This window comes from Bufo gargarizans, chromosome 8, assembly GCF_014858855.1.
Source record: "Bufo gargarizans isolate SCDJY-AF-19 chromosome 8, ASM1485885v1, whole genome shotgun sequence".
Lineage (NCBI taxonomy): Eukaryota > Metazoa > Chordata > Amphibia > Anura > Bufonidae > Bufo > Bufo gargarizans.
The window spans coordinates 184944540-184955388 of NC_058087.1; positions in this window are offsets into that span (position 1 = coordinate 184944540).

Consider the following 10849-nt stretch of genomic DNA (forward strand, 5'->3'; position numbering starts at 1 on the left):
CTTTAACCTTTCTTTACTTCTACCATAGCAGCAAAGAGAGAAAATGGTATACAAAAAAGAAACCATGGTAACAGACTCCTCCCCCTTATCCCAGTATATCCTTCCTTGTCTGTCTGAGCTCTTCCTCTTTCTTTGTGTCTCAAACAGCGCTGGTCAACCGGAACAACAGACGCCGAAACCACCGGGTAACGAAAAAACCCCTTGAACTCGTCGGCTTGGACCGCCACAACTGGACCTCCGACCGGAACTGTGTAACTCTAAAACATGAAGCCGTTAGCCTCTCAACCTAGGAAAAAAGGAAATAAGAGAAAAACCTTCTAAGAGCATAATCCAGTGCATTAGAAACATAGGATCCACTAGTTGGAAACACAGTAACAACTTTAAAATTCTGACCATACGGTAAATCAACAAAACATACTTACGTCAAAAACCCCAAGGGGTGGGTCCAGGGAGGGCAATACTCGCCTCCGTGTCTTTAATAAAATCATGACTTTACGTCATACTTTAGTAAAATCCCATAATTTTATAACAAGACACGGAGGCTCCTATTGCTTGTTTAAAGCTGAGCCACTATAGATTCAAAAGCATGCGAAGCCGGTCGGAAATAAAACTCCCGGAAAGTGGAAGATCTGGACCAATCCGCCAATCTCATAACATCCTCCAAACGAGCCCCAGATAACGTCATGGACGTAGCTGTCGCACTGCGGACCGAATGTGCCGTGAAGATAGACGTATCAATCCCGGAAAGGGATAGAATCCACTTGACCCAGCGAGATAACGTAACACTGGTAACCGGAGCAAACGGGCTGCGAAACGAAATGAATAAGTGGGGGAGAGAAAGAGACCGCAGTGGACGGGTTCTGTCCTCATACTCGCGTAAGCACGCTACAGGACATAGCTGTGGAGAAGTCGGAAAACGGGGGTAAGAGACCGACCGGATACTGGTTTTCGTGCGACGGGAAATGTTAAAGTGGACCCCCTCCGGGGTGAAGGATCTGGCGTCCCAATCCAAAGCACGCACATCCGAAACTCTCTTACAGGAGATTAAACAGAATAAAGTGACCAATTTGGCCGATAACTGACGTAACGACAATAGCTTATTTGAGGGCCAACTGACTAGAAATTGCAAGACATCCGACACATCCCAGGTAGACGAAAACCGTGGCCGAGGTGGTCGGGCCAAACGTGAACCCTTGAGTAAACGACAGACCAGGGGGTGTTGACCCGCTGGACGGCCGTCGACACCGTTGTGTCTGGAGGAAATTGCTGACCTAAAGACATTGATGGTGCGGTAAGCCTTCCCTGCCTCAAAAAGTGAGGATAAAAAGGCTAAGATGGAATTGACAGGGGCCGTAACGGGATCCAGAGTCCGGTCGACGCACCAGCGAGACCAAGAACCCCAGGCGGCTCGATAAGCCCGTCTCGTCCCGGGCGCCCAAGCGCAGTCCAATAAGAACCTAGCTGTTCCTGAAAGTCCAGCGCCTCCTCCTGGACTCCCGATATCTTGCAAGCTAGGAGGCGTAGCGACCCGTTCTGCAGGAGTGGGTGAACTTCTCCTGCAGGCCCTTGGAGTAGTGACACCTGAGTGGGAAGGAGAAACGGAAAGTCCACTAGAAGTTCCAGGATCTGAGGGAACCAGGACTGGGTTCTCCAAAACGGAACAATCAGAACCAGGTTCGCCAACTGCTGACGAACCTGAAGGAGCACTCGTGGAATGAGCGCGAAGGGAGGGAATGCGTACATCAACGCTCCTCCCCAATGTTGAAGCAGAGCGTCCACTGCCTCCGCCAAGGGATCCGGCCTCCAGCTGAAAAACCTGGGCAGTTGGGTATTCAAACGGGAAGCGAAGAGGTCGACTGCAAAGGGACCCCACAGAGAAGAAATAGCAGAAAAAACCGTCTCGTCTAACTTCCAGTCGCTGGAGTCCGATATGTAGCGAGAACTCCAGTCCGCCAGAGTGTTGTGAAGGCCTGGAAGGTACTCGGCCACCACAGAGATGTTCCTGTCGAGACAGAATTCCCAAAAATCCTTCGCCAAATGGGTCAGAACCACCGACCGTGTGCCACCCATACAATTGACGTACCTGACCGCAGATATATTGTCCATGCGGAGCCTGATGGCTGAGCTGACCACACCATTGGCAAAACTGCGAATGGCAAACGACCCTGCTAGGAGTTCCAGGGCGTTGATGTGAAGATGGGATTCTTCTGGAGACCATGGACCGCCCGTGGACACACCACTGCAATGTGCTCCCCATCCGTGCAGGCTCGCATCGGATTCTATGATCAGATCCGGTTGGGGACCCAATCGCCTGGAAGGAGCAGATCCCTCAAAAGATGGATGCCCTCCATCTTGAAATGTCGGTATTGTACAAAATTGTTCAGGGCTTTCAAATTGATCACCGGGCGCATCTGGCCCCCTTTCTTTTGCACCAGGAAAATACTGCTGATGACACCCCCACGATTCTCCGGTGCGCGTTCGATCGCGCCTTTCTGCAGAAGATCCGACAATTCCCTCTGAAATTGGGACCGTGCCGCATAGGACAGTGGTACCGTAGGGGGGGCTGGGATGGAGCTCGGATCGGCAATCAGATCTATTGTGAACCCCTGCACAGTAGAAAGGACCCATTGGTCTGAGGTTATGCCTGACCACACATGAGAAAAGAATCGGAGTCTGCCCCCGACTAAATGGTCTAAAAAAGGAGGGGGACGAAGAACATAACTTACCGAATGGTCGACGGGAGCCTGGATTCCCTCGGAAACCTCGTGACCTGAAGGGAGCGCCTCGTGAGGGAAAAAAGGACGGCTGATGTCTCTGATCCTGGAGGGATGCTCTATAATTAAAGGAGCCTCTGCCGGAACCTCTGGCATGAAAGTTGGAACGGCCGGACAGTCGGCCCCTAGCACTGCCGGCCCTGTTGGAAAAACGCCCTTGAAAGACTCGACGCATCGAAGTCTGGGCTTTATCAAGAGCCGTAAAAGCTCCTACATATTTCCCTAGCTCTTTAATAAAAGAGTCGCCAAAGAGCAACCCCTGGGCGTCCTTGCCCGCTTCAGTCAATGCTAAGTTCGAGAGCTTTGGCTCGATCTTAATTAGTATTGCCTTCCGCCTTTCAATGGCGAGCGAGGTATTGGTATTACCCGCTACGCATATGGCTCGCTGGGCCCAACCTCTCAATTCTATAGGGTCTACCTGGCTACCTGCCGCGATAGCGGACTCAGCCAAATCGAAAATCTTTGCTAAAGGACCTGTAATGTCCAGTAGCTTGTCTTGGACAGCCTTCAAGGCCGCGTCTAGCCCTTTACGGGGGTTAAACCCCGTCTTCGCCAGAAACTGGACCATCTTTGGATCCACTGATGGCGTCTCGCACACTTTGTGTGGTATTAAAGGACGAGGGCACTCCGCCCGCAACTTATTACGCGATTCCTTACTAAGCGGATTGCGTATGCGAGCCTCCATATACTGCGCCACATGTGTGGCGGGCATCCATTCCGCGGAGCGGGGATGATGCAGCTCCTCGGGGTTAAACAGCGGTTCCCCAGACGGATCCAATAAGAGATCCTCTGCTGATCCCTGTTGTAGTAACGGGGCTTCCGGGTCTAGATTACGAACCGGATCCACAGCAATATCCGCCAAATCGTCCTCCACCTCATCCGTCAATTCATAGACGTTGTCATGAGTCTCCTCCTCTGACTCCCTATCAGAGTCTGACCTAGGCTCAGGTAGAGACCTGGCAGTCTTCCATGCCCGCGTTTTTTCTGCCTGGCGGGTACAAGCTCGTTTACGCGACTGAAGCGCGTTGTCTTGGGATGGGGATGGCCCATCAATCTGAGGTGTTCTGGAGACAATAGGAGGTGGTCCTGGAGGTGGGACCAAAACCTGGGTAGTAGTAGCAGGGCGCGCCATAAGGGCCTGAGATATAGACTGGGTCAATGCAGATGACATCGAACCCATGGCGGTTATAATGGCATTAGATATGGATCTTTGCAGTGCCACCTCATGGTCGTCCGGGTGGATCACCTCGGACCTCCTATCCTGCGCAGGGGAACCCTGATCTACTTGGGGGGCTTCACTAGGGGCCACAGAGGCAACGGAATTCTTTCTGACAGACATGGTGAAGTAGCAAAAGGCAGGGGTTAGTCACCCCGACCGGAGCAGCAAAAATAGCACTAGAGGAGAAAAAGAGAAAAGGGGATAATGAAGCCAGGAATCATAGCCAGCTAGTGGGTAGACGAAATGGAATAAAACAGAACTTACAAGGCTCAAGAGCAGTGGAAAAAGACCGCCAGGAGATGCGCTGTGCAGAGCGGGATGTCCGGTGTGTGCAGAGCGGGGAAACGCACAGGGACGGCGAAATCTCGCGAGATCTCGCCGTCAGTAGCAGCCGAATGCGAAAAAATGCGAAAATATGCGAAAATATGCGAAAAAAACGCGCGCGAAATCTCGAACTCGCGAGACTTCGGGCGAGAAGGAGAGGAAGAAGAAGCAGAAAGCGCGCGCAATGGCGGCGCAGTCTGAGGTAACGAGGGACAAGGATGACAGGGCAGAGAAACGGATCACACGGGGGGAAAGCGGGGAAGCCGCAAAAACTGTTATAAGGACAAACCCCTAGGCAGAACGGCCACAGAAGTACCTGAACGAAAAAACATATACATATATATACGTACCCTAGATAAATAAATATATATATATACAGGAGAGAAATATGTATCTACGATAAGAGTCTAATCAGAATCTAATAAAGAAACCGAACGAACCGATAATCCAAGCACATAAAAATACAAATATACCAGACCCTGAGCAATGCCACAGAGCTGGAGAGTACTTATCTGCCTGGTAGCAGCAAAGAAAGAGGAAGAGCTCAGACAGACAAGGAAGGATATACTGGGATAAGGGGGAGGAGTCTGTTACCATGGTTTCTTTTTTGTATACCATTTTCTCTCTTTGCTGCTATGGTAGAAGTAAAGAAAGGTTAAAGCAATAGGAGCCTCCGTGTCTTGTTATAAAATTACATCTTAGACTCTGTTCACATCTTCTTTTTATCAATTCTGAAAAGTACCCGTAAGTCCCATGTACTAGCAGGTACCAAAAGAGCACCCCGCGCCATTATTATTTAAAGTGTAGTCTGCTGGAATTTCCTATAATGAGGAAGATGTTAAAAAAAAAAAAAAAAAGGACACAGTATAAAGAGTTTTATAGTAAAGACTGACAAGTAAACTTTATCATAGATATATGTGGTGCTACAGTGCCCCCATGTGGACAGATGTGTTCATACAGGTTGCAAATTGAAAAAAATAATGATCTGGACCATGGTATAACCTGGGCATCTCCTGTATATAATGATATGTGTACAGCTGGTATAAGTTATACATCTTCCTGTATATAGTGATATGGACCATGCTGGTATAACCTGGGCATCTCCTGTATATAATGATATGTGTACAGCTGGTATAAGTTATACATCTTCCTGTATATAGTGATATGGACCATGCTGGTATAACCTGGGCATCTCCTGTATATAATTATATATGTACAGCTGGTATAAGTTATACATCTTCTTGTATATAGTGATATGGAGCATGCTGGTATAACCTGGGCATCTCCTGTATATAATGATATAAGTACAGCTGGTATAAGTTATACATCTTCTTGTATATAGTGATATGGACCATGCTGGTATAACCTGGGCATCTCCTGTATATAATTATATATGTACAGCTGGTATAGGTTATACATCTTCTTGTATATAGTGATATGGACCATGCTGGTATAACCTGGGCATCTCCTGTATATAATTATATATGTACAGCTGGTATAAGTTATACATCTTCTTGTATATAGTGATATGGACCATGCTGGTATAACCTGGGCATCTCCTGTATATAATTATATATGTACAGCTGGTATAAGTTATACATCTTCTTGTATATAGTGATATGGACCATGCTGGTATAACCTGGGCATCTCCTGTATATAATTATATATGTACAGCTGGTATAAGTTATACATCTTCTTGTATATAGTGATATGGACCATGCTGGTATAACCTGGGCATCTCCTGTATATAATTATATATGTACAGCTGGTATAAGTTATACATCTTCCTGTATATAGTGATATGGGCCATGCTGGTATAACCTGGGTATCTCCTGTATATAATTATATATGTACAGCTGGTATAAGTTATACATCTTCTTGTATATAGTGATATATAGAGCATGCTGGTATAACCTGGGCATCTCCTGTATATAATTATATATGTACAGCTGGTATAAGTGATACATCTTCCTGTATATAGTGATATGAACCATGCTGGTATAACCTGGGTATCTCCTGTATATAATTATATATGTACAGCTGGTATAAGTTATACATCTTCTTGTATATAGTGATATGGAGCATGCTGGTATAACCTGGGCATCTCCTGTATATAGTGATATGGACCATGCTGGTATAACCTGGGCATCTCCTGTATATAATTATATATGTACAGCTGGTATAAGTTATACATCTTCTTGTATATAGTGATATGGAGCATGCTGGTATAACCTGGGCATCTCCTGTATATAATTATATATGTACAGCTGGTATAAGTTATACATCTTCTTGTATATAGTGATATGGACCATGCTGGTATAACCTGGGCATCTCCTGTATATAATTATATATGTACAGCTGGTATAGGTTATACATCTTCTTGTATATAGTGATATGGACCATGCTGGTATAACTTGGGTATCTCCTGTATATAATTATATATGTACAGCTGGTATAAGTTATACATCTTCCTGTATATAGTGATATGGAGCATGCTGGTATAACCTGGGTATCTCCTGTATATAATTATATATGTACAGCTGGTATAAGTTATACATCTTCTTGTATATAGTGATATGGACCATGCTGGTATAACCTGGGCATCTCCTGTATATAATTATATATGTACAGCTGGTATAAGTTATACATCTTCCTGTATATAGTGATATGGGCCATGCTGGTATAACCTGGGTATCTCCTGTATATAATTATATATGTACAGCTGGTATAAGTTATACATCTTCTTGTATATAGTGATATATAGAGCATGCTGGTATAACCTGGGCATCTCCTGTATATAATTATATATGTACAGCTGGTATAAGTGATACATCTTCCTGTATATAGTGATATGAACCATGCTGGTATAACCTGGGTATCTCCTGTATATAATTATATATGTACAGCTGGTATAAGTTATACATCTTCTTGTATATAGTGATATGGACCATGCTGGTATAACCTGGGCATCTCCTGTATATAGTGATATGGACCATGCTGGTATAACCTGGGCATCTCCTGTATATAATTATATATGTACAGCTGGTATAAGTTATACATCTTCTTGTATATAGTGATATGGAGCATGCTGGTATAACCTGGGCATCTCCTGTATATAATTATATATGTACAGCTGGTATAAGTTATACATCTTCTTGTATATAGTGATATGGACCATGCTGGTATAACCTGGGCATCTCCTGTATATAATTATATATGTACAGCTGGTATAGGTTATACATCTTCTTGTATATAGTGATATGGACCATGCTGGTATAACTTGGGTATCTCCTGTATATAATTATATATGTACAGCTGGTATAAGTTATACATCTTCCTGTATATAGTGATATGGAGCATGCTGGTATAACCTGGGCATCTCCTGTATATAATTATATATGTACAGCTGGTATAACCTGGGCATCTCCTGTATATAATTATATATGTACAGCTGGTATAACCTGGGCATCTCCTGTATATAATGATATATGTACAGCTGGTATAAGTTATACATCTTCTTGTATATAGTGATATGGACCATGCTGGTATAACCTGGGCATCTCCTGTATATAATTATATATGTACAGCTGGTATAAGTTATACATCTTCTTGTATATAGTGATATGGAGCATGCTGGTATAACCTGGGCATCTCCTGTATATAATTATATATGTACAGCTGGTATAACCTGGGTATCTCCTGTATATAATTATATATGTACAGCTGGTATAACCTGGGCATCTTCTGTGTATATAAACATCTCAGTAACATCACTAAGCACCAAATAGAAGTATATATTTTACAGTACAGTGGTTTGTTCATATATATATATTCATTATAACAGCGCAGATATGATATATATTATAGATATTTTCTATACTTCTCCAGCTTTATAGAATGATACAAACAGAAATCCTACACAATATGGAGGCAGCTATTAATACAGTGAACAGGGATCCTTGAAAACATAAAGCACCAGATATATGGCTTTTCTGAGCGCTCACCGCAGCATAGCCCGGCCTGCTATACCCCCTAGCACTTGAAAAAGTACGACTAAATAATTGGCCTGCTGCTATATTAAAATACTAAAATCAAACACTTATAATCATGATATAAACTGTATCAAACACATAAAACAGTTATATAGTCACAGTCCCTCCTTCATACTCGTGCGGAGCTCACGCATGGAAAGTGTAAATGTCGATGACGTCCCGTAGCGATGTTTAATGAAGCTTATGACAATTAGTCCAGAGATCGCTGTTTTAAACCGTACTCCCTTGCATGTGTGCGGCTATGCATCCGCCTCTCACAGACTCCCCTAGATGCTTCTCACCAGTACGACGTCTCGCTCCGCTCTACAAATAGATGTGATTCCACAAACCTTACAAACGTGTTCAAATCTGGTATTTCCTGCAGCTAATGGTGTCTGTACTTGTGATTCGGACCTCGCGCCAGTGCCGGCGCTGTGATTTTCTGCGCATGCGAAGTGATGATAGAGAGTCGTCCAGCGGATTTGGGGCAGTGCGCAAGCGAGGCTAACTACTCCCCTCGGGATACACCGCGTGTGCGCACCAGCGGACAGGGAGATCTCTTATACCGAACATCCATCCGATCACCGCGCCTGCGCGGTGTGGGGGTAGGGAGATCTGATGGCCATTTGTTCTGTTAAATCTCCCTAGCACTCACTGCGCATGCGCGGTGTCTGGTCATCTGGAGCCAGCTGAGAGGTAGGGCGCAAGTGCATTAGGTGGCCCCTTCTCTGGTGTGAAATTTCCCTACCCAAAATTGCGGAAAGGATGCGGACCTAGAAATACCGTCGTGTGAATGGACCCTAAGGCTAAATGTACACGATCAGGATTGCATGCGGAAAATCCACACCGTAGGTCATGTATTTTGCATTCTATGAGAATTTGAAATTCTCATGCACACGATACAGATTCTTTTCCACGTGGATTTGGATCTACGGTGCAAATTTTAAAATTCGCCGCACGTCAATTTATTTTATTTTTGCCGTTTGGATTTTCTCCATTCACTTCAATAGGGACAGGAAAATTTGCATCTAATCCGCACCGATTGATGTAATTCTCTGCGAACACCTGCAGATTTCAGTGCGGATTCTCCACACATAAATCCTGAACATGTGCATTTACCCTAAGGGTCCATTCACACATCCGTGTGTGTTTTGCGTATCCACGAATCCGTGGATCTGCAAAACACGGACAGCGGCAATGTGCGTTCCGCATTTTGCGGGCACTAAGAGAATATGCCTATTCTTGTCCGCTATTGCAGACAAGAATAGGACATGTTCAATTTTTTTCAGGTACGGAATTGCGGACTCGGAAATGTATGGGTCCGCAATTCCGTTCCGTAAAATGCGGAATGGAATTGCGGATGTGTGAATGGACCCTAAAAAGGGATGTTCCAGACCAGGAATCCCTCTTGATAGTGGCGTGCAGGGTGCAGGGATTGAAATAAACAAGAGTCTCCCTGTCAGGGGTGCCCTGGCTCAAGTGCCAAGCTCCCTTCTCCTTGACTTCTAATCTCCGCTGCTACACAGAAACGACACCGCTGCTGACCTATTGTGGTGACGTGTGAAGGCACATGACCGTGACCACCACTGAGACCACTGAACGGCCGGCAGCTGTGACAAGCGTGTAGACAACACATCACACTGCCGGACGTCGGCGCTGGAACTGGAGCACCAGTATATGCACCGTGCCTGGTGATATCAGAAGGGGATCCTGGTGTTGGAGAACCCCTTTAAGTGAGGCTAGAGCTTAACACGTTGTTCATAATATACAATAAGGAGTCAAGTGTTGCACAGTTACAAAACTCCCAAATTTGCAGCGACTGGTCCTGATTTTCAGAGACAATCCTGGCAAATTTGAGCCAAAAATGGGCGCCGTCCATAAGTGGGCGTTCCCTGGCGGAGTCAGCGATCCAGCTTATGAGTATGGTGTTTTCCCACAAATAATATTCTACCGTTTTCAAACCTGCACCTGTAATTGCATGTAATTAAAAAATTATTATAGCCGCTGAGTTTTTCACTGAAATCTGTCTGTATAGCGCCACCTGCTGTTTGCTCTTTTTCTAATTTCTTTGTCCTGCTCACTGAGAAGGAAGCACATGCGGCAAAAGGACACACCCCTTGAGAAAGGACACACCCATGAGAAAGGACACACCCCCTGAGCTGCCAGCTTGAAATAAATCTATCAGAACAATTTAGAGAAATCTCTGGATCCATGTGAGGTACGGGGCTGGTTCTAGCTTTGTCAGAGATTGCCATGCACTATGTGACGTCTGGTTATCATGTTTTACATTAATCATGGGAGAACCCCTTTAAGAAAAAAAAAAAACACCTAAGCTACATTAAACAGTAAAAACAAAATGAAGAATAAAACTTCCTTCAGGACTAAAGAGATCTCCATGCCGATTAATGAAGAATCCAATAACCTCATATGAGTGACTTTTATGTCTTCTATCCCTGTGTCATGCCCTTTCCGGACCTCCGCTTGGCATCAGACAGTATCCC